At 35.5% G+C, this 22,538-nt stretch overlaps 1 protein-coding gene across 1 annotated transcript in view; it reads right to left on the reverse strand.

The window, feature by feature from the left end:
* Positions 1-16,139, reverse strand: part of raly (RALY heterogeneous nuclear ribonucleoprotein) — a 98,715-nt gene extending 82,576 nt beyond the window's left edge. Inside the window, exons 1-2 of the mRNA XM_051112430.1 lie at positions 16,059-16,139; positions 10,677-10,761 (exon numbers count right to left, since the gene is read on the reverse strand). The gene's annotated coding sequence lies outside the window, so the exon portion shown is untranslated. The remainder of the gene's footprint in view (positions 1-10,676; positions 10,762-16,058) is intronic.
* Between the last annotated feature and the right edge of the window lie 6,399 nt (positions 16,140-22,538).

Here is a 22,538-nt window from a genome sequence, read left to right on the forward strand (position 1 = left end):
AGCTTTATAATGGCAGTGAATGAATGTTAATGGATGTCTGAAGCAAAATTAACTGGATCCATCCATCATAAAAAAATATTCCACACGACTCCGGGTGGTTAATAAAGGTCTTCTAAAGTGAAATGATGCGTTTGTGTAAGAAAAATATCCATATTTAAAACTTTATACACCATAATCTCTAGCTTTTGTTAACTGTCATGCGCGTTCATGTGAATGATGAATAATATGAATATTTTACACAAACGAATCGATTTACTTCAGAAGGCCTTTATTAACTCCCAGAGCCGCGCGGAGCACTTTTTATGATGGATGGATGCTCTCTTTTAGGACTTCGAAATCTCAACACCCATTCACTGCCATTATAAAGCTTGAAAGAGCCAGGACATTTTTTTAAATATAACTCCGACTGTATTCGTCTGAAAGAAGAAAGTCATATACACCTAGCATGTACAGTACTGTGCAAAAGTTTTAGGCCACTAGTATTTTCACCAGCTAAAAAATGGTTTAAAGTAAGTTATTTCTATCTTTTGCTGTAGTGTGTCAGTAAAAAAATATCGGTTTACATTTCCAAACATTCTGTTTGCCATTAATTGTAATCTAGTGAGATTTTTGTTTGCACAAGGAGTCTGACAACAGCCAGTGCTCCACACTGATCTAATCTCATCATCATCCAGTCTTCCTGGAATGACATGAAGACACAGAACAAACTGAAACAGAGTAAATCCAGAAGAATTGTGGCAATGTCTCCAAGATGCTTCAAGAGACCTACCTGCAAAGCTACCTGAAAAATTTTGCACAAGTGCACCTAGGGCAAAAGCTGCTGTAAACGCAAAGAATGGTCGCACCAAATGTTGATTTCATTTAGTTAATAGAAGGTAATTGATAAAGAAAATCTATTTATGACAGCATCCTCATTTTACAGCATTTTTACACAAGTGCCTAAAACTTTTAACAGCGCTGCAGCTTTGCAGGTAGGTTTCTTGAAGCATCCTGGAGATTTTGTCACATGAGATCAGATCTCTGTGCAGAGCACTCGCTGTTGTCAGACTCCTTGTGCAAACAAAAATCTCACTGGATTATTACGATTAATGGCAAAATGAATGTTTGGAAATGTAATCTGATATTTCCTACTGACACACTACAGCAAAAGACCGACTTTAACTGACTTTAAACCATTTTTTAGCTGATGAAAATACTAGTGGCCTAAGTCTTTTGCACAGTATATGGGGTAATAATTTTTATTTTTAGGTGAACTGTCCCTTTAAAACTTAAAACAAGGATACACTGCTTTAACCGATTGAACAGCAACTAGACGTGCCTCTGGTATTTACTAAAGCTTTTATTAAGGAATGAATGAACAAGAAAATAAATCAACAGGTGTATCTGAGTAACAGCACTCTACAGCAGCAGAAACGCACAAACTGGATGTCTCTGCCAAGGATAAAGGAGCGGAGCCCAAAGTAACACAATTATCTTCTATTCTTTTCACCTTTTTCCGCTGTCATTAAGAGAGAATTAATTGACACATTATCTTCCCATTAAGTGGTGATTTTCCTATCAGATACAGCCAGTAGTGATAACAGGACAGCACCACAAACTCATTCATTCTCTTCCAGGATTACACACTATACCCGAGGACAGAGGGAAATGTTTTTTTTTTTCCTGCACTGATGTAATGTGCTATTCCTAAATCAATTTATGATTGGATTGCAGATAGCCAGTTTACTCAAAATTATACATTTTGTACTATCAGTTCATAATTGCACACTTTTTACCCACTGAAACCTAATGAGAACTACCCTGGTCAGACAAAGCACAGATGGACTGTCCCTATTATTCTGTTCATTTATGATGTCCTCATCATGCATGGCTAAATGTAATGGATAAAATATTAAATTCATATTTTTAGAGACGAAAATGAACTTATTTTTTTTTAAAAGAATAGCTTTTAAATGTTAAAAACAGGCAATTCAGTTGGTCTTTCTCTAATCAAATTTTTTTCTGGCAAATACTGTTTTAATTGCTAAATAAGTTTTTCCTGTCTCTTTTGTTTTTTAAAAAATGGTTCTTGCTATAGTGTGTAAATAATCAAGCCATAATTAAACTTTAACCAGACTGACTAGAATCAGTCATATTTTTGTATTACTTAATGTTAATGTTAGAGGTGGACAGTAGTTAAGTATTTTTACTTTACTCAAATAACTTTAAAAAGTATCTGCAGTATTTTTTTTTTTTTTTTTTAGAAAACTTTGCTTCACTACATTCCAAAGCATAATGTCATAATTTTTACTGCACTACATTGCATAAATAAAAGTTGTTGTTTGTTTTACCTTTAATACGCAAGAACTTTAAAAATGTAGTACTTTCTTGTACTCACTTGAGTAGAAGCAAGAAAGTTCTGTCACGGTTGTGTGTGGAACCGCACAAAGACGAAATATAACAATAAGTCTTTAATAAAATCCACAATCGGTAAATCCAGACAGGAAGGGCAGGGAATCACACACCAACACAATTTTAAGATTGGGCAAACAACACTGAACTGAATACAACTTATATATGGGTGCTAATGATATGACAAGGACAGGAACAGGGAAAACCATATATGGGCACAGAAGGGAGAAACCAACACAAACAGTCCAAAGGGGTGTGATGTGTAATTGATTTCTAATGTAATTAAGTATTAAATGATAATTAATATAAAACGTAGGGCAGTAAAAGTACAATGTTATGCTTTGGAATGTCGTGAAGCAAAGTTTTCTAAAGAAAACACTCTGATAAAGTACAGACACTCGAAAAGTACATTTACAGCGGAGTAAGACTACTTCACTACTCAAATAACACATTAATATTAAAAATATGCTCTGGACAAGTTCAGTCAATTAAACTTTATTAATTACAAATTTTAAGTGTCTGAGCTTGGCCAGATCATATTCCTGAAAGTTTGATATACCGTTTTAATGAAATACTTAAATTTCAACAAACGCATATTAAATATTTATGAGGTACAGACTTCAAAAAGAACTGCAGAAGAGGAATGACCCTGTAAGTCTCCTGGTTAACAACCAGACAGAGCACAGCGAAGTCTGAGATGTGAAGTCGCCGGGTTCACCTTCCTGAAGAGAAGAGATTTTAAAGCTCAATATGTCTCTCATCTGGTGAATAGCCTGAAATGAATGTATGTGCCAAAGACGAGGATTGAACACTGATGCATCTTTTCTTACCCAAGACCACATAAGCAGCTCTTGAAGTGGATGTGAGGCTTTCAGGGGTCTTTCTTGATCCGTGCGTGTTGTTTGTTGGCGGATTCAAGCGGGCGAAAAAACAGAACGCTATGCGATGGAACGGTTCCTCTTGTAAATGATTCAGGGATCAGTCATGCCTGATTAGGCCTGAGCCAGAGATATTGGAGAAAATGGAGGGCTTGTGTACTTCTGAGCCCTGCTGAAGCTGACTGACAACAGTGGGCTTCCAACATGTTCGATACTGTAGATGGCAAAGCGAGCTTTTATCTGACGCACGATAAAAGCTTGTAATGCTCCATTCTTTGCCAAATCGGTTCAGACAAGATGACACAATGACGAGAAGAAAGGCATGATGGGATATGACTTGGGCTGTGCCAGCAAAAAGTCAGTCAAAAACAGATAAACCAAGACTCAGCATTGAAGCACTGTGTTTTAACTGCTGTACCTCAGCCTTTCCAACCTACGCTATCAGTCAAAAGTTTTATGTTTTTTAAAGAATTCTCTTCTGCTGATCAAGCCTGCATTTATTTAATCTAAAATACAGCAAAAACAGGAATATTGTGAAATATTTTTACTATTTAAAATAACTGATTTCTATTTTAAAATGTAATTTTTTCCTGTGATCAAAGCTAAATTTTCAGCATCGTTACTCCAGGCTTCAGTGTCACATGATCCTTCATAAATCATTCTATGATGCTGAATTTGCTGTTCAAGAAACATTTATTATTATCAATATTTAAAACAGTTGAGTACATTTTTTCAGGATTCTTTGATAAACAAAGATCCAAAGATCAGCATTTATCTGAAATAAAAGCTTTTGTAACATTATACCATTCAAAAGCTTATAAAATGCATTTATTTATTTATTATTAATTTTATTTTTTTTTAGCAAGAATGCTTTAAATTGTTAATTGTAAATAATGTTATTTCTATTTCAGATAAATGTTGTTTCTTTCTATTTATCAAATCAGAATATTAGAATGATTTCTGAAGGATCATGTGACTGTGAAATTCAGCTATGAAATCACAGGAATAAATTACTTTTTAAAATACATTCAAATAGAAAAGAGTTATTTTAAATAGTAAAAATATTTCCAAATTTTACTGTTTTTTTTTGTTCCTTGGATCAAATAAATGCAGGGCTGGATCAGATGCTGCATCAGAGGGATGACCTTTTGAAGAGGTATAAGCCTGATATACAACCATGTGTGGTTGTCAATTGTTTAATTGTTTTAAAAAAAACTGGCCTATTTTTTATCTTAAAATGTAGGAGGAAATGTAAGTAATATATATCAACCATCTGTCTGTATATTTTGAAATACTATTACAAATTTTTATTTTTTGCCGCATTTTCACAATAATTAGCTCCTTAGTCAAAAAACATAATATTGACCACATATCTGATTTACAGTTTTAAGAGCTGAAAAGCAGCAGCAAGAAGCTGAAGATCTTTGGCACGCAGTGGGAAAAGTCTTGTCAGACATCATACTGTAGCAGCAAAGGGTTCCTTCATTAATTCAAAAGCTTGACCCCTGGGGGTACGAGCAACAACTCATGAACTATAGAACCTGACACCAATGTGCACCAGCAGAGCTTGGCAGTAATGCATTTACTAAGCAAGATAAAGCATGGAAAATACATCACAATTGCATCACGCCAAATGTAATCACAGCTTTTAGCATTTGTTAAATGTTATATAAGCGATTGTTGCATGTGCACAGTGTTGTTGTGCAGAGGTTGCTCTTTTATAGCTCAGGAAAAGAGGCTTACTGTTTAACCTTAATTGAGTTTTCACTTCATTTAGTTTTATTAAAATATCAATTTGTCTTTGATTATTCTTGGGAGAAATACAAATAGAAACAAATGGGTCAACTGCTGATGCACAGTACAGTAAGAGTACAGAGCTATAGCTTTATGATATAATTTGGTGAGAACTATCTGAGCTCACACTGAGATCTGAAACTCGTGTGAGATTATTGGACCCTAAGAAGCAGTAGACTTACAGGCAAAGATAAAAAAAATACTAATGTCGACTGTGTATGCATAGCATGATATAATATGAAAACATTTATGGTATTTTGCTTCATACAATAAACCACATTTCTTAGCAACAAAACCAACATGTTCACAAAGATGAAACGCTTGATTTGCAAGACATGTTGTTGATTTGTATAATAGCTGCTGACTGGTAAAGAGGTTTAGTTGAGGTAATTTTAAGCAGAAATGGATGTGAGACTTAGTATAGTACACATCTTGTACTGAATACAAGATACCTCTGATGTCTTGGAGAACTTCGGTTCGTAAAACAAAAGTAAAAGTGATTTGGAATTGAAATGAGCAAGAATATTACACAAGAACACAGCAAATATTTGCAAAAATTATGTCCTTATTATAAAGTCTAACTCTTGGAGCATTTTCCCTTAGGTGCCAGAATGTTTAATATTTCATTAGAATTTTTGTGTGTTTTCTGTGTTTTTTTTTGTTTGTTTTTTTTTTTAGACAAGCTGGTGCAAAGAGTGAGAGATAGCGGGGCTGCGGCGTTTGTGTAATACATCACAACACACACAGAGGAAGCCTAAATTAACCCATAACTCATGGCAGGGGTCAGGCCTTCTTATATAGAAAATATTCCTTTCAGCAAATACTGCAGGAGAAGAACATTTATTATTGATAGAAAAACACACAGCAATATATAATAAACAGATGACTTGGCTTAAAGCTCACTAGATTTTCATCCATCACATGAATGTAGGCCCTACTCCTCATCTAGCAATATTGACCACTGTCATGAGCTTTGTACAATGAACAAGACCACTTCTGTAAAAAAGCCGCAGGCTGGGGTTAAACTGTGCCAAGTCAACATATATACCATATAGACCTGAGTAGCATTTGTATATTGATTACATATGGGTGGTTATTTGATTTTGCCTTTAAGGGAGGGTTATTTGTTTTCTAACAAATGTTTGTAGCGTACTAAAGTGGCACGTTTCGCCATTCATTTCAATGCAAAAAGTACACTAATTTACTATAAACACCCTATACATTAACACCCTAAACATTTAAGCATCATGATTTAAAAACAAGTGATTTTAAGCTGTTGAAATGCAATCAGCAGCAAAAGAGAACTAATTTCTTGTTTTGAAGTCATTTTTGCTGCTTTATGAGCTTTGAAAAGTCAAATAAACACACTTGTATGTGTCAAAATGCCCGTCTTTGGAAATATCCTTGTAAATTTAGGTCTTAAATTTCTCCACAGTAATTTAGGACTTAAGTCAAAGCAAACAGCTGAGAAAGAAAACACATGTGTAACAGTGGGCTATATTGGATCCGGCCAGCTCTTAAACTGACAGCAGTCTAATATTCCTGCTGTCTGTCATTCATGTTAATCAAACAACAAAAGAGAGAAAATCTCTCACTGCTCTTCACTAAATCACTTTTGTAACTTTAATAATAAGAATAAGATATTTATTCTACACTGTGAAGTATATGCAGTGTTTTTATATATTTAATTGCTTTATACAATATATGTAGCATGTCTTATTTATTTGTTCCATTGCTATTGCTAGTAATGAGTTCCTTATTCTTAATTGCAGACTGTTGTTGTGAGTTTTTTTTTTTTAGGATTTTTTGCAATAATGACACTGGTGACAAGAATTATAGAATTTCTATGGTTTCTTTATGGTATTTTGACATCATAAAGACCTTATTTAAAGCAAAAAATAACTATATTGTGATATATATCATTACTGTGAAATAAAATTACTCATATCGTGATATAAGATACGTGTTCAGATCACCCGCCCCTATACACTAGGACTGCACAATTAATCGAATTTCTAATCGTGATTTCAATTCCAGATGCCACAATTATGTTATTGTTCAAAGGCACAATTACAAAAAAAAATCCACTTACATTATTCTGCTTTCTTAAGATGTGTGTGTGTGTGTGTGTGTGTGTGAGAGAGAGAGAGAGAGAGTGAGAGTGAGTGAGAGAGAGAGAGAGAGAGAGAGAGAGAAAGAGAGAGAGAGTATTTTTCCTACAGGTTTTTTTTCCTCATTGTTTTAATTTTTCAAATGTTACTTTTTTCATATTTAAAGAAGAAATTATAAAAAACGATATGGTAGTTGGTATAAAACAATTGTATAAAGCTATTCAAAACATCATTCAAGGGAATTTCAAGGGAATAATCAACAATTATGATTTTTGTCATAATTTACTTTTAATTAGTCTCTTATGCTCACCAAGGCTGCATTTATTTAATAAAAAAAACTAATATTGTGAAATATTTAGTTTTAGTATTAATACATTTCAGTTTGATATGCTTTAAAATGTAATTTATTTCTATGACGTCAAAGACTAGAAAGTTAAGAAAAAAAACAGCATTTATTTGAAAACTGACATCTTTTGTAACATTATAAATGGCTTTACTGTCAATTTAATGCATCCCTGTTGAAAAAAAGGTATTAATTTTGGAAAATATCCCACTGACCGCAAAATTGCAATAATAATAATGCTTTCACCCACTTCCCAACTCCCAATTTAACCTCTGGGCATGTGGGTTGAGTTTCAAGAAAAAGCTTACTCATTTCCATGAAACACATCAGATATATTCACTGCAAGCTCATTTAGTTCTTACTCTAAAAAATGTGCTTTTACTGAACGCACATAATTGTGTCTGATTGGCAAAGCATGAGTCTAATTGCGGTCCTGGTGAGGCAGGTGATGGAAATAGCTCAGAAAAATTGACTTCAAAAGAACTTGTTGTCTTTTCTTCTGTAGATATGACTGAATTCACACTGCTAATTTAACTTAAAGTGTAGCGGTGCACAGTTTCCTTTAACCTCCTCTCTCTTTCTCAGTAAGCAGGATTCGCCATGCTCCCTGGCCAATGTTGCGGTCGGTGTTTGACATATCTGAACGCATGAATAACATTTTCATGAAATTTTCACAGAGGTGTATCTATAATTCACATGCCCTTTCTTAGCTAGCGCTGATTAGAGAGAGATGCTCGAATCACTACCGGGATCTGCTCGCCACATCTCTGATGCACATTTACTATTCAAAACATTTTCATCAAGATCCTCGTTGCAGACATTCTTGTCTAAAACGCCAAACCGAGGCCGACCTTGTTGCAGTGCTTCCTCTAATTAATGCTCATTCAAGACTTTCATGCCAAACACATTTAGTTCAGTTCGTCTAAAAATACTCAGCCCACCCACATTCAAAACAAATTTGCAAATCATATTCCCCAGATTGCAAGATTGTTTGCTGTTTAGTGACTGAATGAGGAGTGATTTTATATACAGGCATTGAAAAGATCAAAATTTAATTTGCTCCAAATTTACAGATATTACACAGATGTGATAAACACAAAATCTCATACACAAAAAGACTCTTTTTGACTTAATATACGCAGTTTATAAAAGTATATGCATGCGGTATTATTAAAACAAAACTCTCCAACTTGCTTAGAGGTAAAAACAGAAGTTTAGGAATTCTATTATAATTAATTTCATTATCAACTTCGTCTCAGGTGCCTTTTTTAAAAATTTCTCAAGAGACATAAAGAAAAAAAGGCCTCGATATAAATGAGACAGTAATACTAAACAGCTAGCATAGCTCAGACAAGTCTTCAAAGTTCATATCTGATAACTGAATTTGGTAATCTGAGCACTTATTATGATCTCTTTTGATACTCTAGGGGAGTCTTTAGACGGGAAACGTCTCAAAGGAGGAGACTTTAGCAACACTCTACATTTGCATTGCTTTTAATCTCTGTCCAGAGTCTAGGTGAAACAACTGAAATATTAGAGATCTCATCTGTGATATTTCTTTCCTTATTTCTTGGCTATTAAACTTTAAAGGTGCTGTAAGCAATGTTTTTTAATAACACATATAAAATGTGCTTATTACGGTATTCGACAGATATCACTGAAATAGGTGTCCTGAGAAATAACACCTGTCTCTGTGAAAGCCCTAGGCTTTGCAAAGAGCACTTTTAGTCAAAGAGAAACAACTTCTGTCTGCAAATGATTTGCGCAGTCTGGTTTTCTGATATTTAATGCCTTTCACATTTTTAAAGTAGTCCACCCCCCCATTTTTTTTTTTTTTCTGAAAATGTACTGCCTCTCAGATCATCCAAGATGTAGATTAGTTTATTTCTTATGGAGAAATGTAGCATCACTTGCTCACCAATAGATCTTCTGCAGTGAATGGGTGAGAGTCCAAACAGCTGATAAAAACATCACAATAATCCACAAGTAATCCACACCACTCCAGTCCATCACTTAATGTCATCTAAAGTGAACAGCTGTGTGTTTGTAAGAAACAAATCCATCATTAAGGCGTTTTAACTTTAAATAATTTCTTCTGGGCAAAATACTTGTCCATAATCCATAATAACACTTCTCCCAGTGAAAAATCCATCCCCTGTTGCCCTCTTACACCAAAATGGCATCCACCAACATATTTATTTAGAACTATTTTTGCTTGTTAACAGTGCTTTATTTGTGCATATTTCTCTCCTGAATCAGACAAAAAATTTTAGCCAGAAGCAACAGTTAGAAGACAGATTTCATGATAGATGGACTGGAGTGGTGTGGATTACTTGTGGATTATTGTGATGTTTTTATCAGCTGTTTGGACTCTCATTCTGACGGCACCCATTTACTGCAGAGGATCCATTGGTGAGCAAATGATGTAATGCTACACTTCTCCATCTGTTTCCATAAAGAAACAAATTCTTCTACATCTCGGATGGCCTGACAGTGAGTACATTTTTTCAGCGAATTTTCATTTTTTGGGTTGTTGCTTTGGCCCTGATTTAGGCCAAATCATGTCAATTCAAAACCAAGATGTCTATTTTAAAGTACAAAAAGTGGGAAAATTCCACATTTATTGCCGCCTTTCAAATTTAGTTAAGTGTAGAGAACAAGATTTTTCTTTTGAGACCCAGGCCCAGAAAAGTCACATTCATGACCACAAGATCAAAACTCCCTAAAAGTTACATCAAACCAGTTTATAACAGTATACTAGAGGCTGTGTTACAGGATGTGTTTGGGAAACATGGGACGCCGCACATTAGCATCCAATTGCAGAAAGGTCTTGAGATGCATTTTTTTACAAACGTGATGCTCATGCAAGAGAAACCACTCCGAAACAGCGCAATAGTCAAAGACAATTAAAAAGCCACGCAGGGGAACGTTCTGTGTGACCCAGCCCTTATGTGTGTGTAAAAACCTGCAGTGGCTTTAAAATCCCCTCTCAGTGTTTGCAGAGAACATGTGTGCTGCTTTGCGCCCAATGAGAGTTCTGCACAAAAGCCCTGTTAACATTTGTCAGTATAAACACTGAGCTTTCACACCTCCGCTCAGATCAAACGCCACTAAATCTGTTTGTAGAGACTCAGGCTTGGGAACCGAAGTTGCACATACCTCTCAGATCTCTTCTGTGACCAGGAGACGGATGCGGATATACTGCTTGGTCCCAGTGCTTGTGACCTGGAGTGCGTGAGGGATCCTGTGGTTTAAAACAAAGCAAATACTTATAGTAGCAGGATTTCAGTAGCTGAACATGAGTGCATAAGAGTAAGACATCTTTTCATTTTCAGAGGAAAAAATGAGAGGTGCTTCCTGGTGCAACCTTCACTGCCTCAATGTCATAGGTGTTTTTGTGTGTGTGTGTTTTTAAATCATGCTGTTATGCAGTTTCTAGGGTTCTTTGGCATCTCTGGATCCATAAAGAACCTTTAATATTCACAAAACGCTTTTTATAGTGGAAATAACACATTCTTCACAGTTCTTCACATTTTTTAAATGTTCCTCAAACTACACTCTTAAAAATAAAGGCTCCAAAGGGGTGTTTTTGCAGTGATGCCATAGAAGAACCATTTTTGGTTCCCCAAAGAACCTTCAGTAAACTGTTCTTTAAAGAACCATTTTGAAGAACATTTTATAAACCTTTTTCCATTATAAAGAACCTTTTCTTCATGGAACCATTGAACCTTTATATTTAACCTTAAGTGTAAAAAGGTTCTGAAGCGTTCTTTGGGGAACGCAAAAAAATGTTTCTTCTATGGCACCACTGAACGAAAACACTTTTGGAAGCTTAATTTTAAGGGCTGTACAGTATGACTAATAATAATGCATGATGAAATTTGATCTCCAATAGTGCATAGCGATTTTAATTTACTAGTGGAAGTTTAATTTGAGAAAAATGTGATATTTTCATTTCAAAACTCAATAACTCACTCTTGACCCTCATCATACTGTAAGCCTTCTCTTCAGCAGTGACGCTTAATGGAAACTTCCATTGACAGCATAACTTGTGAGTAACTTGAGATATTCCATCATTTCAATCATGAAGATGCTGACAAACATAAGCCTGTTTGCACATCAAGGCCGGCCAAATGGAGAGTCGAGTGGAGGACGATCAGTCTAAGCACAGTTCTGATGTTTAATTCTGAATGTGTCGCAGGGGCTTTATCGTGGGATTAGTTGTTTGGGTGGCGGCAGCCACTGACATTTGAGGAGCATTCCAGTCATACAATATCCCGTCCACTCAGCCACTGCCCCCTGCTGCAATAAGCACTGATAGACATGCCACACATCCTCCCCAAAACATCACTCAGAAACATTAACTGAAAAAGAAACTTTACACCACATCAAACACTGGCGTTAAAATGCCAAATGTCTAGGATCAAATAGCCTAATTCTTAAAAATTCTTAAAATAAATAAATTACATGCTACATACTGTATTAGGCATGAAATTATATTATATGTGACAATGGACCACAAAACCAGTCATAAAGGTCAATTTTTTTTAAAATTGGGATTTATGTATCATCTGAGAGCCGAATAAATAAGTTTTCCACTGATGTATGGTTTGTTAAGATACAACAATATTTGGTCGATATACAACTATTTGAAAATCTGGAATCCGAAGGTGCAAAAAAATCCAAATATTGAGAAAATCACCTTTGAAGTTGTCCAAATGAACTTCTTAGCAATGCATATTCTAATCAAAAATTAGGCTTTGATATATTTACTGTAGGAAATTTACAAAATATCTTAATGGAACATGATCTTTGCTTAATATCCTAATGATTTTTTGCAAAAAAGAAAAATTGATTATTTTAACCAATGCAATATATTTTTGGCTATTGCTACAAATATACCTGTGCTATTTACGACTGGGTTTGTGGTCCAGGGTCACATATATAAACCCAAAGAAATCTGTAAGTTACTGTAAATAATAAAAACAACAACAATAAACTTTAACTAAAGAACATAAAATGCACAAAAAATACTTCATTGTAGACAATTTATGATCTAAACAAATGTAAGTTTTACATTAATTTTTACAAACGTGACTCTGGACCACAAAACTTTTCATAAGTAGCATGGGTATATTTGTAGCAATAGCCAACAATACATTGTATGCATCAAAATTATTTTTCTTTTATGCCAAAAATCATTAGGATATTAAATAAAGATCATGTTCCATGAAGATATTTTGTAAATTTCCTACTGCAAATATATCAAAACTTAATTTTCGATTAGTAATATGCATTGCTAAGAACTTTATTTGGACAACTTTAAAGGCGATTTTCTCAATATTTTGATTTTTTTGCACCCTCAGAGTTCAGATTTTCAAATAGTTGTAGCTCTGCCAAAAATTGTTCTATCCTAACAAACCATACATCAGTGAAAGGTTTCAGATGATGTATAAATCTCAATTTTAAAAATCTGACCCTTATGACTGGTTTGGTGGACCAAGGTCACAAATGTAAAAATATTTGACCATAATATACATAAACCAATGCTTTGAGATTATTTTCTGTTAAAATTACATGCATTTTTACAACATCATTTGAAAAAGTGCTGCCAGTAATGCTTTAGATCCACAAGTAACTACAGAAGCACTATGGTGTGTGTGTGTGTGTGTGTGTGTGTGTGTAAACGAGGTTATGATTTCCTCTGACTAACTGACTGAATTCATTACATACCACAGAGACCTACAGTGTGTTAACAGCACAACTGCCAATTTACTCATTAAACTTTCATGTACATGCAATCTAAATTTCTAATTTATGATGCTCGATTTGACCAAACGAATTAATTAGTCTGATAAGCCTTTTTAATTTTTGATATTTCACAAAATATGAGCACAGCCTGAATGTGAAAAAGTTTGAAAACATAAAAATACCCATGAGATTTTAATATTCCTGACATTTAGCTGGCTTAAAGTAATTTTTGCCACTGGCTTGTGATGGAAGAATACAGTACAATGACTAATAATATCTGAACTTTTCATGACAAAGCTGCAAGCTAATCCAAATATATCCGAATGCCATGTCAATGTCACTTCAGTGGTGCTAACTACTTAAAGCAGGGTTATAGTTAGTATCTTGAACATTGGGAAATCACAAGACACAGCATATGACCTTAACAATATGCACATTTCTAGAAGTTAGGAAATAATTAATAGCAATAGAAAACCACCTTTTGACAAGTGTGAAGTTTCTGAATGAATCACTAACCACTAGATCATTAAAATCTGATGCTAGCACCTCTTTTTGCATTGTCTTCTCCCTAGATTATTCACTTGCACAATTCTGAAAAATATGCTTTGGATAACAATGTAAAGAGTATCCTCGTTTGTTTTGGCATATGCAAATATTTTACAGGCTTTCATACACACAAACGTTCTTGATTTTGTCCTAATGTGCAAATTAATTTTAATGCATGGACCCATTATTTCATAAAGCTTCAATTTTAGTGCTGGCGCTGCAGTGTGTTATTTGAATTCAGTAGCTGTAAGTGGTCAACTTGAGTTGGCTGTCCTTGAGGTAGGCAACTAATGCCCTAGATAAGCTAACGGCAGTACAAGCCGAGAAAGACCATAATGGACCAACCGATATAAACAACAGCAACAAAAAAATCACCCCAGTCACGAAGTCACGTCTCTGCCTTATAAGAATATTCTTTGTTATTTAATGACAAAATCATTAAGCTGTGCATATCCCGGTGTATTCCTTTAATGGTACGGCAGTAAACAGAATAAGTCCTTCAAACTCTTTCATAAATAAAAATAGAAGCACATAAATTGAAGGGCATGAGTAATACAAAGCATTACTGTAGAAAAAGTACGAACAAATGGCTTAAAGTGCTTCACTGTGTTTGGAAGGTCAAACTGTATGCTTTTCTTAATACTAAAATCTATACCTGGCCACATACTGGCAAGAACAATTTTAAAGTAAAAGTGCATGCACTGAAGACCATATGGAGTCATGGAGGACTTTCAAAAGAAGCATGTAATTGCATGTATGTCTGTATGTAGAGACGAGAAGCATTAAATTAAAAAAAGAGACAGGAGAAGACATTTGACTTGTTTGCCATGACCTCCAAATTGTGGCAGATAGAGTGGCAAGTGGGCAGATATATCCATTATCCAATATTCTCTATCACACGTCATTTCATCAGCAAAACATTTTCACTCACGCTCTTTCAGTCTAGACATGACCAACAAACATAACCTTAGATGAGTTCTGAATATTTTTTATTTTAGTTCAGTGGCATTGCATTTCCAACCATCACATCACAAACACTTATTAGTCCAGTTGCATCTTCTACAGATCAAACTGTTGCTCTTGTAATTAGATGTAATTAAAAAGCTACAGCTGACTCGCAAGAATACCAGACTTAGTACGAGACCAGCATAACAGACTGGCTAAACCAAGGTGGTCCACCTTGACTGCCTTTTTAGCATCAAACATGTTTCCAGTCAGCTATGCTGCAGATGCCCTAAAATGCTGCCTAAGTAGACAGCTCACTAGGTTTTGAGACACAGCCAGGAAATCACAGAAGCAATTTCACAACATGCTTGGAGGGTCATTCCACAAATAGGGTGTCTTTGGTGTCCTTAAGTGCCAATATATGTAAACATTGTCTCTATCAATGGAAAACTTGACACTATCAACAAAATTTTCTCTGTATCCAGACCTGTTTCTCCACACAGTTCTTTTAAAGAAACTTCAAATCTGTCACTTTTATAAAAGCATGCAGTAACTATAATCTATATCTGACAGATCATTAGATATTTACTTTTACCACCATTTCAAAAAGACACGTTTTGTAGAATGAATGACCCTGGAAAACACACCCCAGTAAACTAAAACAAGTCAAGGTATCTGTCCACATCTGTGTCTCGGTGTCTCAGTAGCATAACATGGGTAACTGCGGTGGAATAGCAGATCTAGGGTGTTATTCAACAGTCCAGACGTGTTTAAATGTTCGCAGGATCTGCAGTGGAGAATCGAGCGCTGCGCTGCATTGACAAGCGCTCCAAAACACAAACATCACATCAGTCCTCACACAAAAAAATATCATTTTGATCAATTTAAAAAAAAAAAAAAAAAAAAAGAAAAATCTCTCCACAACTTTGAAACACAACTGTTCTTTCAAAACAGAAAATAAAAAGAAAAATGTTTTTCTCATTGATGTAATTCATCAGGAACAATGTAAATGTCCAACTGATAAATACAAAGAACGAAAAAAAATGTAAAAGCAAAACAAAATCGTGTCCACTTGCTCCTTTACAGGATATTGTACAAAATAAAGAAACTAGTATACTCAAGAGCTGTCTCACGTTAACCAAAGTTAACCAAAACCTGACGTTCCCCCTCTCCAAGAAGGTAAAACATTAAAAACCGGCTGTCAGTTGAAGAACAAAATGCAAGCACATCCCAAATCAAAAGAGGACGTAGAAAAGAGGTAAAGATGAAGACAAGAGAAAATAAGAAGAAAGTACTCACCGGTGAAAATGTCAGAGAGCAAAAATGTGGAAAGAGCAACAAGAGAGAGTGAGAGAGTGTGAGGAGGAGCTGTCAGCGGCGCAATGACTGAGAAAAGCAGCGGTTCAACGGTATAAACAGCGCTGGTGTGGAGCAAACCATTGCGACTGCGCAGGGGGAGACACACAATCTGTCTGCTTAAAGGTGCACTCCGTAATTTTGTAATTAAACTCAGTAATTTGCTAATTAAAAAGTTTCGTGGCTAAGTAAGGAAAAGTATTTTTGAGAAATTATGTTTACCCACATGAGATGAATAATTCAGCCACAGGAGCCTTATAGAAAAGCTGTTTTATTTTTGTTTATTGCTGTTTTCACGACGCGTCATCAATCGGCCACACTGAATGTAAACAATGCCACTGGAACTGAACTAAACTCACATATTTTGCTAATTATTGCTGCTGAAAATGTCAATTATTGTCATGTTTTGGACTGTACTAATCAGTCGGACAGGGAAAAACATTTGGAGCATTATAGTTACAACAAATGCTGGTCTTTAGCTGGTTTATGCTGGTCCTTTTGCTGGTTTATGCTGGTCCTTTGCTGGTTTAAGATGGTCCTTTGCTGGTTTAAGCTGGTCCTTTGCTGGTTTATGCTGGTCTTTAGCTGGTTTATGCTGGTCCTTTGCTGGTTTATGCTGGTCCTTTGCTGGTTTATGCTGGTCTTTAGCTGGTTTATGCGGGTCCTTTGCTGGTTTATGCTGGTCTTTAGCTGGTTTATGCTGGTCCTTTGCTGGTTTAAGCTGGTCCTTTGCTGGTTTATGCTGGTCTTTAGCTGGTTTATGCTGGTCCTTTGCTGGTTTATGTTGGTCCTTTGCTGGTTTATGCTGGTCTTTAGCTGGTTTATGCTGGTCCTTTGCTGGTTTATGCTGGTCTTTAGCTGGTTTATGCTGGTCCTTTGCTGGTTTATGCTGGTCCTTGACCAGCAACACGACCAGCATATACCAGCAAAGGACCAGCTTAAACCAGCATCAAAACATACTGAACCAGCATCCCAGCATCAAAACATACCTACCAGCATATGCTGTTTTTTTCACCAGGGCAGGATTTCCAGGGCAAGAAACTTGACAACATTAGTGTTTATTCTTATCATTTCCTGTCAGGTAGGTGAAATATTAGACTAATATCTTTATTTATACTGCTAGTATGTATCTTTACCATGTATTAACTTCAGCTTGTCAAAATATTGTGTCCTTTTCTGCTTAAAAAGTCCTTCTCTATGTGATTTAGCAGCTTGAGAAGAACATATTCAGTAGTACATTAACCATGCAATGCTGTTGTTTAGATAGACTGATGAGTATCGCCAATATGGCCGCACATCCAGGTAACTGACCAAAAAGTGCAAACCCTCTATAGGCTACAACTGAAAATACAACTGTGAGGTAATTTACTAGAAATTTTTGAGTGAAAAGTGTTTCTACACCAGTTTATTTTTAGTGCGTTGTTGTTGTTACCATGTTTTATTTTACATGGCGAGTTGAGCTGGCACGCAATTGACCATGTTAATAATTCAACAGTCTGTCAAGTATTCCTATAGCGCTGCTGTCCTGTGCTCAAACCCAACAAACATATTATATTTATATCTGTAATGTCAGAAAAGTCTGACATCTGAGCTTCACTTCAGGACCGTGATGTGTACATGTTGTACAGTGGTTGTCCAGGTAACTTTAGTAGAATTTTAATTAATGGTTCAGAACCGTGGTAAAAATATTTTGACGGCATTGTGACAACCTTCACACAATAATGTCAACCATTTCAGCATGTTGTCATTAATGTTGCACAAACATCCTGTATTTTTTTTTTTTTTTTATATTTTGTAAAATAATACACCAATACTGCAAAAAACATGTCAAATAATAATGCCAAAGAGGGTTTTTGTATGCAGAAATTCCATAAAAGAACCATTTTTGAAAGAATAATTTCTTCTGTTAGAGTAAAGAACATTTTAATTTTTTTTTTCTACCACTAACAAACCTTTTGTGCAATGGAAAGCTTCCATAGATGTTAAAGGTTCTTCATCAAACCACCAATGGCACCAATGGTGTATGGCAGTGTTAAAAACATTAAGGTCTATGGTATTATATGCAACTTTATGTATAATTTCAGTTTGTAGCTACAGCTCATTTCATTGCATGCAAGCAATGTCAGATTACCTCTGACTCCGAAAATAGTTGGGTCATTTGCGTGCACATCAAATATCTTGAGAGATTACAAACTGCATTTATATCTATTATATAGTTTCTTAGGAAAAAATGTATATCAAAAGTTCACCTCACACAACACATACGCATACACACAGCACTACACACTCAGGCAGCCATGCTTCTCTCAAAGATATGAGACAATGCCAGACAGCGACACTTAGGGCAAGGATTACCGAGATGTTTTTCTCGGGTATTTACCGTATCTCCGTGGGGCTTATGCGCCCATTTCACATCTATTTTTTTGTTTACGTTGTGATGGAGACATCATACTGTGTGCAAGCAACAGCTTAGCCTTGAGCCCAGAGCTACAAGATAAAATTAAACTGAAAGCTCGAGATTTTAATTCAATTCCTCAGAGGGAAGTAAAAATTTATCAGGGCGAACAAATATAGATACGCCACTATTAATGATAACACAGGAGGTGAGAGGCACAGGTGACACTTTGAGGGAGTGTGGGAGGAAAACGGCAAGTGCGACGGAGTAGAAAAAGAAACAAGAAAGCCAGTAAGTGAGAAAACAACTGAATGAGGATTTAGGAAACAACCTACCCCAAGACAGAAGAGCAGCGGAGAGAGAAAAAAAAATCCAAGCATCAATAACGCACATTAGTCCTTGCACATCTGCTCCAGTTGAAACTCCTCCAAATTCACAGCTTCACACCATCCCTTGAGAGTTTAACTCTCTCCATAGTGCTCTCAAGATTTGTTGAATCCTGTTAACGGGGAAAAAAGCCCTGAAGAAGAGATCCTATTAAAACTGACTGGTCTAGACAAAAGGCTGGATATCTGTGTGGATTTGTTGCACTGTGATTTGCTTATTTCAAATGCGATGCAAAAGAAACACAAGCTAAATGCCACACAGGTCCTCTGAGAAAACACCATAACAATATCAAAAAGAGCCTCGATTTTATGCCCGCCTGTAAAAGAGACCATTACAAAAAGAAGACAAAGAAAGAATTTTGCTTTGGATGTTGTTTCCAACTCCTTTTCTTCCAGTCAGTCATCAGTCACAAAGGCAATTCTAATGCTTTTACACTATTTCAAAGGCAACAACTTGGGTAACACAAAAACCTGAGGTGGCTGTAGCCCTGAAACTCAGCCTGAAGGCCAGAATCATAAATACACAATGTTTGGGAGGGTGTTTGACATTTTTGCAGAGAAATAAATGGCCACATTACTCTACTGAATATTACCGGCTGAGAGAGGTCCGGACTGTCAATAGCATGACAGCGATGCTTCCTCTTACATTGTTCTTGTGTAAAAATTCAGGTGGAAATATCCAATGCTAATTTGGTCATTTTAACTCGTCAATCCAGAGGTAATTATGTAGAGCGATTGCCAGCCGTTAACTAATACAGCCCCTCATTGACTGTAAACATATTGACGAATCGGGAGTCTAAATAATTCTTGGACGCTGCACTGAACACCTCAAGTCAACACTGAGGGACCTTTTAAATGAGGACAATCTTGGGCATGTAGAAAAACGAAAGGTCGGATGATGCCACAGCACCCGGAGATCATGTGTTAGCACATCGTCAAACACGAGGCGGATAGTGTGATGGAGGTGAAGACGGTTTGAGAAAATGCCAGATGTCCAGGCTTGCTCTGCAGGTTCTTTTGTGCTCTGAGGACAAGTAAGAACATGAAAAAAACAAACAGAACAAAATAAGACGATGGACATTTTACAAAATGGTTAAAGGAATTAAAAAAAATACAATTTTGTTATTAATTACTCACCCTCATGTCATTCCAAACCAAAAATAAATTTGTTCATCTATGCAACACAAATTAAGATATTTTTGATGAAATCTGAGAGCTTTCTGACCCTGCATAGACAGCAATGCAACTACCACATTCAAGGCCCAGAAAGGTAGTTAGGACATCGTTAAAATAGTCCATGTGACATCAGTGATTCAACCTAAATTTTAAGCTACAAGAATGCATCAAATACTATCACGACAGAGAAGACAGCAGAGAAGAAATTGTTGAAGTCATTATTGTTATTTATTTTTATTTTCTTTACACTAAATGTATTCTCGTAGCTTCATTACAGCTGATCCACTGATGTCACATGGACCATTTTAATGATGTCCTTACTACCTTCCTTGGGCATCAATGACATTTTTGGGTGAACTGTCCTTTTAATTCAGCGTATTGTTTGCAGTGTCTTTGTAATTATTTATGAAATTTACTAGCTGTTTCTGAGTGAAAATTTTCAAAGTTAATTTCTAGATAGAAGATTAAATCATAACAAAATTGTCTTTTTTTGGATGAGTCTTTAATGTACTGAAAACTGACAACCAGCTAATTGAATTAAAAGTAGAAAAACTACTACAACTGTAATGTAATGTATTCCAATAATTTTTGCTTTAATTTCAGCTTTGAAAAATATTTTTATACAGTGTAGCATGACACATGATCAAGCATTTGTTAAGAATTTTAAACACTGAAATGCAATGCATCTGTGTGCATTGGCATACTGCTAGCATAATAACGTCAGTCTGACGGAAGCTGCTCATCCGTATCTCTGTGACCTTTTCCTAAGGGGTCAAAAAAATCTATGGCTGACTTGCTGATGCTATTCCTGAAAATCTCTGTGCTTTACCTCAATTACTTGGATTTAGCTTAATACATTTGAATTCATTGATGGGTTTATGAGATTATGAATACACACTAATGTGCGATATATTTTTATCTAATGTATCTAACGTATTTAAGCTATATGACAAATCAAAACTGCGGCTTTCTGCAATCCATGTCTTTTAGCTTTTGAAGTCCTTTTATGAACCCCTTCAGACCAAAGAGTTTGAAAATATACAATGTTGTTTGCATTCATATGATGTTTTTCAATAGAACAGTGGCTGGGTTGAACTTTAGGTTAATGAGCCACTCAATAATGTATTGATATCTTCCTCAGGTCAGTGCTGCACAAGGATCTATCTCAATGACGCATAGAGTCAGAGGTTATAACCTTAAAATATAATGCATGTTAGCTCACAGCCGTCTACATGATTTATTGTGTCCGTTCCTTCCTACTAAAGCAAATATTTCTAATACCTGAATGGGAGTTTGAAGTCCAAGGGTACAGGCTGAGATTTAACAGTGTTATGGCATCAAATGATGCACTGCATATCTGAGCATATCTGTTCTCTATCTAAAACCTTTCAGAGAAAGGTTGAAAAAATGAAAAATTGTGGAACTGATTCAGGCTTTGATGTTTGTTTGCTCAGATTTTCACCTGTCAATATGTCCCGGTCTACACGGGAACACAAGGTTTCTTGGTTTATGTTCACATATCATAGATGCAGAAATGGCAGGGGAGAATGAGAACAAGGACTACTGGAAGACAAGGGCAAATGGCAAACACACTAAATTTCTTCAAGCACAAACAAGTGATGATACTCAGCTGAATTATTTCACCTCATAAGAAATTATCAGCACAAATGTTTTAAATGGATATTTGTGTCATAATGGTACATTTTTTGAAATTGAGATTTATACATCATCTGAAAGCTGAATAAATAAGCATTGAACGAGATCCAAATCGAGATCCAAATATTTGACAATCTGGAATCTGAGGGTGCAAAAAAAAAAAAAAGGTTGTGCAAATGACGTTCTTAGCAATGGATATTACTAATCAAAAATAAATAAGTTTTGATATATTTACAGTAGGGGATTTACAAAATATCCTAATGGAACAGATCTTTACTTAATACCCTAATGATTTCTGGCATAAAAGAAAAATCTATAAATTTGACCCATACAATGTATTGTATCTGAATTGAAAAATATGCTTCTATTAATAGGTTTTTGGTTGTATGTTATAAAGAAAATTATAATATATATATATATTTTTTTCTTTTATAATATAGTTAATTATAATTGATAATTATTATTAGAATTTTTATCAATGTATTAAATTTTATTTACATTATTTTCATTTCTTTTAAAGGACATTTCAAATTAGACCAAAAAGTGAATAGTGTCCCTATAAGTTCATCCCAAAATAAAAACTCAATCTTGAAAAAGACCAAAACAAACGTAATCCATCTGACATGTGACAGAACTTACTCTAATGGACTTTGTTTGGCATTTGCTAGAAGCGCCTGCCCCTCCTTTGAATGGCTTGTCCAGTTATCTGATAGCGGGGAGTCCCTGGCATTTAAAGAGGGTCACGCATTTGAGGACAGTACTGTATAGATCTTAGACACGACTGATAGTTCAAAAGAGTTAATGTTGAGC

This window comes from Labeo rohita, chromosome 6, assembly GCF_022985175.1.
Source record: "Labeo rohita strain BAU-BD-2019 chromosome 6, IGBB_LRoh.1.0, whole genome shotgun sequence".
Taxonomy (NCBI): Eukaryota; Metazoa; Chordata; class Actinopteri; order Cypriniformes; family Cyprinidae; genus Labeo; species Labeo rohita.